This window comes from Cyphomyrmex costatus, unplaced genomic scaffold (assembly GCF_001594065.2).
Source record: "Cyphomyrmex costatus isolate MS0001 unplaced genomic scaffold, Ccosl1.0 scaffold76, whole genome shotgun sequence".
NCBI lineage: Eukaryota > Metazoa > Arthropoda > Insecta > Hymenoptera > Formicidae > Cyphomyrmex > Cyphomyrmex costatus.
Window position 1 is genome coordinate 893,921 of NW_017280333.1, and position 7,575 is coordinate 901,495.

Consider the following 7,575-nt stretch of genomic DNA (forward strand, 5'->3'; position numbering starts at 1 on the left):
CACACACACACACACACACACATATAATACGTAATTAAATTTGCAAAGATAAAGTGCTTATATTAACACTACTATACTGTATTATCTAATTTAATTATTTTTATAATTATTTTATAAAATAGAATAAATGAAATCATTTACTCTTTTTGTGTATATAAATAAATAATTACTAAAATATCTTGTAAATAAATGCTATTGTTATAAACGCGATAAAATAGATAATATAACAATTTCGAGATTTTAATAATTTACTTGATAATATTATTACAAACGCAATAAATACTAATAACATTGGATCGCGTGTTTTCGCATTTGTCAGTAGAATTTCAATTCTCCTAATTGCTAATTAATTAGCGAACGCTAATGAGAGGCAAAAGGATCGGAAACCTCAATACCATTAAGAGATGGTCATGTTATTTCAAAAATGCAATCACGTCTTCCATGTAGGTGAATGGATGGTGTTTTCGAATCCCACGCGTTTTTTTCTTCCACGCGAAGGAACATTAATGGTCGTATATATGGTATCTTTATTATATCGGAATCGGAGGACACGCAGAATTTCAATGGCACTTCAATTCTGAGGCAACAACCGGTCGGCTTTTATAGTGAGATCTTGGTTCGCATTACACGATATAAGTATCTGTTCAGATCACAGATTCCGAAGAAATGGTCGGTCAAAGATTGCCAATCGCTTCGATAAATATTATCGATTTAAAGATAACCAGTTATTTTCCAAAAGTGAACGCGCGCGCGATCTTATCATTTTCGCTATCTCGCATTGTCCCACACTGTTCAATTTGCGAATCTAGCGGGACGAAACTATTTAAGGAAAAAAAAATTATATTTATAATTTACATAACATTGTTTACACAAAAAAGTGATGAACAACAAAAGAAAACATTGAAAAACAAACATTATTACGTAAAACAAATTATATAGTTCTAATTCTAAATTCTCTAACTTTATTCTTGCAAAAAATGATATATTTTATATATGTATATTAATATGTATGTATAAGTTTGCGAAAATATGCATATTAAACTACCGTCAATAAAATTTACACGATTAATTTTATAAAATAAAACCAATTTCATGATATACAAACAAAAGTTTCGCCGCTCTCACATACTTTACATTTTAAAAAACATGTAAAAAAAATTGACAACATGTTTCTATTTTTTAATTAAGTTTAATAACTGAACAAGATAAAATAAAGCAAAATGTGAAATATACATCTGTCTGAAGAGTATTCATCATAAAAGCAGTTATTTCCAGGCTAAATGAAGAACAATATTCATTTAACGTAAGAGCTCGTAATAGGCTATGTGTTTGGTTATTACATACATATACAAGCCGATAAAAGCGCATCTTTATAATCATTATAATCTTTTGTTTTATGCGAACTATTTCGTAATGCTTCTAGGAATTTCTTAATTAAAGTATCTAGTTTATGAATAATTATTAAAAATGTTTTAATCTTTTATCATTCATATTTTTAGTTTTGTCCATCTAATTATTTATTTTGAATTACTGTGCGTCGTTTTATTAAAAATGGTCATGCATATTTTTTAGATAATACACTACTCAACGAAATTAAAGGATTACTTGTTGCACTCTGCAAAAATAGGCAAATAACAAGATAGAATAACTTCGTCAAAATAATGAGATTTTGAAGAAGCATTTTACAGCTTGAAATCTCTACTTTTCAGATCGCTACTTTAAAAACGGTCTTATCGATATTTTACGAAGTTATACAAAAACATAAACGAAGATGGATTAAATCTCAAAATTTTTTACGAAATTTGCAGAGTTCCATGGCGCAAACTAAAAATTATAACACACAAATGCGGTTTATATCATTCGATAAAGCAAATATTTACCTTTAATTTGCTTTTTAATGAAGATTATATTTCTCTGAAGTTATTCCAAATTTAAGATACCACTATATTCGTTATAGCTTAAATTATATGATTGTATAGTTCTTCCCAGTATGAACTGCATAGAGTTTGACTCCATATGTATGTGGTATTTGTATACCACAAGAATGGACCTTATATAGTTCGTCAGCTTCATAGTAATATATTTTAAGACTCCAAACACACATACGTACACTCAAAAGCACACATATGTGCACACTCATTCACTGACATGCACGCATGCACGCACGCAATCATAATATAATGTATAATGTTACGTGCGTGTTATAACTTTATGCGTTGATCTAAGTTTACTGCTCCGTATAGGCTTCAATTTACGATCAATACTAACGTAGCGTTACAAATGTTTTTGTGTAGGTAGTCTTACACAAATAACGCACCAAGTCATTATAAAGGTTTATCGCCCAATAATATAATGTTATATTTAAATTTTCAAAACCCTTCTGATTCTTCAATGAAATTTTATTCTTCTAGATATACTAATATGACTGTAGATACGTCAGTAATGAAAACTGTAAGATTGTGCAGTTTTATTCTGAAATTGTGTATGATTCTATACAAATACAATGCTGTATCCATAAATAATATGTATAACTTGATGCTTTCCAGCAAGTGATATAGTATGACGCAGTCATCATTTCATCTTCATTTATATTAGCAAACAACAATAAAGATGTGATTCGTTAAACTATATTATCCGTGTCTGTTGCTGGAAAACACCCAATATCTAACATTAAAAATAACGCATTAAAAATAAAAATGAATAGCCTTGAAACTTTTAAAATAAACCTTGAATTATATCTACTTCTTTTTTCGTCGAGAATATCATTTATCTCATTGTCAGTCCAGACGTATAGTTTAATATTTTTCCAACATATATAGTTTCATAGTTTCCTGTCGGATCAAATTTAAATTTTTTGTTATGAGAATTCGAAGCAAAAATAATTCGGACAACAATTATATAATTTTGAAATTAGAATTGTAAGAAATTAAAGGAAATAGGCACAACAGAGAAGCTATTAGCGTCAGGGCTGTGTGGCTCGGTGATAAAGATGTCTGGTAATAAGGAAGAGACTCTGGTCTCGGTACGAACTCCTGGGAGTGCTCTGATATTTTTCTTGTGTTGTCGCTTATTTTTTATAGAATATAATTTCAATTAAGGTGAAACCTTTTTTGTACACATATAGGCGCGTTTTCAAATGGAACTAATTTATACTGGATTAGATTATGTGATATTAATGATATTAATTTATGATTATTAGCTTTACTATTGGTTGCCATTACGTGCTCAACCAATAGTACAGAATGTAACATCATCAATCCAAACCAGATCTGTACAAATTCACTCGAATCCAAAATGCTAATGCAAAGTTTCTCTCTGCTAATAGTACATATATATTTATTAACGAGTACTTTATATTTCCGACTCTGATACAACGCACGCGCTCAACTTGACAGGATCACACGAGTTATGACCATAGACATAGTATATATCAGTTATGACTGACAAGTGACGACATCCACGGCGCATGCACGAGCTGGCCGCCCGCGTTGGCGATTTAACGAGTATGCGAGCCACACAGGCCCCAGGGCCCAGGCCTTGAGGCGTGTGCTTTATGCACCTCATGTATAATCCGTCATTGCATATAATAAAATTAAGGCCAAATTAATGATAATCGTCAGATTTAGGCTTTATAAAGGTCAATCATAACGTCTTAATTAGTAAGTCTGATCATATTTGTATTAGAAAGCAGAATTTCCTGCAGTATCTTGTTTATTGATCGAGTTGTAGCAGATTCGGAGACCAGACCTGGATTCGAATTCTGATAGCTATCAGTTTACGCTTTACTCGAATCACATTTTAAAACGTGTAATGGGAGTAATTACTATATGTATGTTAAATGAGTATTTTGCAACTGTATACACGTTTTAACAGCGTAGTTACAAAGTATGTTAACCCTTTAAGGACTATGCCTAACACAGCCGTGACGGTAAACTGAATACGTGATCATAGCATAAGCGAAAAAAAAAAATTAACCCGTGTTTTTTTCGTTTCGCAAAATTGTTTAAAAATTATTATAAACGGTTCGCGACAATTTTTTTCGCAACAATTTGTTTAAACAATTATCGTTTAAACAATCAATTTTGCAAAACGAAAAAACACGGGTAATTTTTTTTCGCTTATGCTATGAATCACGTGTTCAGTTTGGAACTGTCAAGGTTGTGTTAGGCATAATGGGCCTTAATGAGTTAATATGCTTTGGTTAATATGCCACTTAAAAATATTTATCTTATCCTATTACAACTCGAATATGCTCATATGCGTTCCGTTTTAATCACTCGCTTTACGGAAAAGTTCCAGTTTACGATCTAAAAACGGAATCGTACTCATCGAGTATAATACCCGTTTTCATCATTCAAACGAACCAACCCTGCGAGCTATTACAAAAACGGGCTGAAAACGATGAAATAATTTTGTAAGAGAAACATTCTTTGATTCTTAATGAATTACTTATTCGGTTGTATATCAATAATTACTTTGGAAATTTCAATTTTAAGTAAATAATAACTTAATTTTTAATTTTGATTGTATATATTATTATGATATATTTACATAATCTAATTGTAACATGATAATTGTTACATAATCTAAAAGTGCAATGATAAAAAGATTCACGCGGAAAAATAGCACATTATAGATTTTTATTGCCCGCGAGGGGATTTGTATTGCCAAGTCAAGGTGTGCTTTTTAAGAGAAGGGTGGATATCAACTGTGAAATAGAGTGACTGTAATGGGGCTGCGCGTTGCGAGAGTGGCCATTACAGTTATCGCGAAGTCGCGTCATAAAGGCGACGGTGCAAGTTATTATATATACGTATAAATGTATTTTGCGCGCGCGCTTGTGTATGTATGTGTTACATATGTGATATAACATACAATATATGAATAAGGGAAAAAGAGTACTACCAAAGCAACTGCATAATTCAATATCTAAGCTCTTATGCAGTTGCTACGCTTCGAGACAATATCTCGTGTACACATTTCTAATTATTAATTTTATCTTTTTCTTTCTTAAAATGATTCCTTAGGAAAGTGCCGAACATTTGAAGTGCCTCACCAGAGTCCACCCAAAATCACAAATATTTGTATAATTTGGGTAAAATATTAACATTGTTGTGTATATTTTAATGAAATAGTATTGTATAAAACATACGATAGTAAATAAAAAGCTGTATCTTCACCAAACGAAATGACGTTATGTTTACCTTTCAAGATTTTTGTATACAAATTAATGCATGTAAATATTTTTCTAAAATAATCGTAGATCTATTACTTTTTTGTGACCATTAAAATTGTAATTTTTTAAACTATTATAATCTTATTTTTGAGAAAAGTCTGTAGTAAGATTTGTATGCAGTTAATTAAAGAAGCGTTTCCGAGCCTTATCTGTCAGTCAGTCATTAAGTTTATACGTAAGATTACATTTTCATGCGTAAGATTACATTTTCAACATTTTTTCTTTATTTTATCGTTAATCTATCACAGAATTTTGCACACGTCTATTTCTCTCTTTCTCTCTCTCTAGATATTTAAATTTCATTATATGTCTAGCAAAATTAGATATTTTTGTAATAATTCGATTTATTAGAACTACTTTAAAGCTATAAATACATATCGGTTTTATATAATTATTTTATTTGTATAAGGCATTCCTTTAAAAAATTTTTCATTTTTATACCTTATATAAACCATTTTTAGCCCATTTTTGCCCATTCAAGCACTCACAGTTTATCGCGAAGAAACGATGACGAATATACACGAGTAAGCGTATAAATATTTTTAAGGAGATTGCCCGTTTCCAATATTCGTTTTTCCACTGATAAATGACAACGTATACGCAAGTAAGCATATGATTACTTTTGAATAAATTGTCCATTTTTAATACTCGATTTTTAGCCGATAAGTGAGAACGTTAATTACATTCCTCTTCTATATAGTTCCGTTCAACGCGGAAAAAAAACACGTTAAAAGTTTTAATTTACTTATCGTATATTAATTATCACATCAATTTCAAATTTAGCGATCGAAAAGAATCACATTATCAAACAATATTTTTTTTAGACATTCCATATGATTATGAGTAAATTGAAATAAAATTTATACAATAGTGTAACTCCAATATTTACGCTGCGCGAGGATTTACGCTGCAGAAAGAACAGAAAGAGTAAGGGTAATTTACACACAACCAATCTATTATGTTTTACGTTATACTGTATTGTGATTTCACAGTTTTTTACTACTGTTAATATTAATAAAAGTATTGTCGAATAAACCGATTTTTTTTTATTAATGCAGTAAGTAGCGTTATTATGTTTTCTTATTATAAAGCTCTTTAAACGTTTACAAATGCGCAAATCGCGCAAGGATTTTTTGTTATATCTAATAATTCCTTTTATTTTTATATAAAAATTTGTTTAGTGCAAAAATGAAAATAAGAGGAAGAATAACTTTAATCTTGACAAATGTTATCTAGGTCATAATTCTGAGCAACATTTAAGAGGTTTTACCCGTTGATCGGACACCTTAAGTAATGCTGATGATACAGTAACTTTCAAGCCTTATACCTTATAACACGGAAAGTTCTCAATAAAAAAATATTGTTTCAAAAAGCTCTCTAAGTGAGCTACGAGAAAATGTAATGAAAAATAGGAGTTTTATTTAAAAAATTCAAGTGACCTTGACTTAGCCTGGGGAGGGGGGCACGCAAAGTTAAATCAATGATACCCTTTTATGTCCCCCTTCGAATCTTATAATTTTTCATTAAAAAATTCGATCCTTTAGTGATTCTCTAATCTCTTCTTGATTGTTGAAAAAATTAGACTCAGTGGATAAACATTATCTAGAAGAATTTTAATTATTGTATCGAAATTGTTAACGTAAGATGTGATAATAATAGTATCCTGTTAATCAAACCAATTATTGTGCCCATTTTTTGAGACAGAGGGTGCTATCAGAAAAAGTTCAAGAAATGACCTGAGAATGTAGACTTTCGGTACCAATCGTAAATGAGATTATGTTTTTTTATTATTAATCGAATGTCTTTTATTGTCTTTTATTATTAATCAAATATTTGCTTGACAGTCCGTAATTGCTGCATTTGGTTGAATCAACTAATATTTTTTTGGGACAGTAACTTTTTTCTCGTAGTGTATACTTTCATATCTTTGATTATGTCATTATATAGTCTCAAATCACAATAAATTAAATAATAACTAAGTAAATAATATATATACAAAACAAAGTTTGATAAATATTTATATAACTCACCGATTTCTCTCGATGATCTGTTTTCCATGACTGCGACGTCGTTACATGTTGTTAATTTGGAGTTAATTCACACCGATTAATTACACGTGTACTAATCATCTGCAAATCAAGACCATGCTTGTAAACAAATACACATCAACATCTAGTAAGCTATTATTTGTTTCAATACAAATTATAAATTGATAACTTTTTTAAGTTAATTATTTCAAACAAACACATCATGTACACATAATGATAGTATAAAGATAATATAGAGATAATTTTTATAGATGTATATAGACGTGATGGTATCGATTAATCATTGTCTAT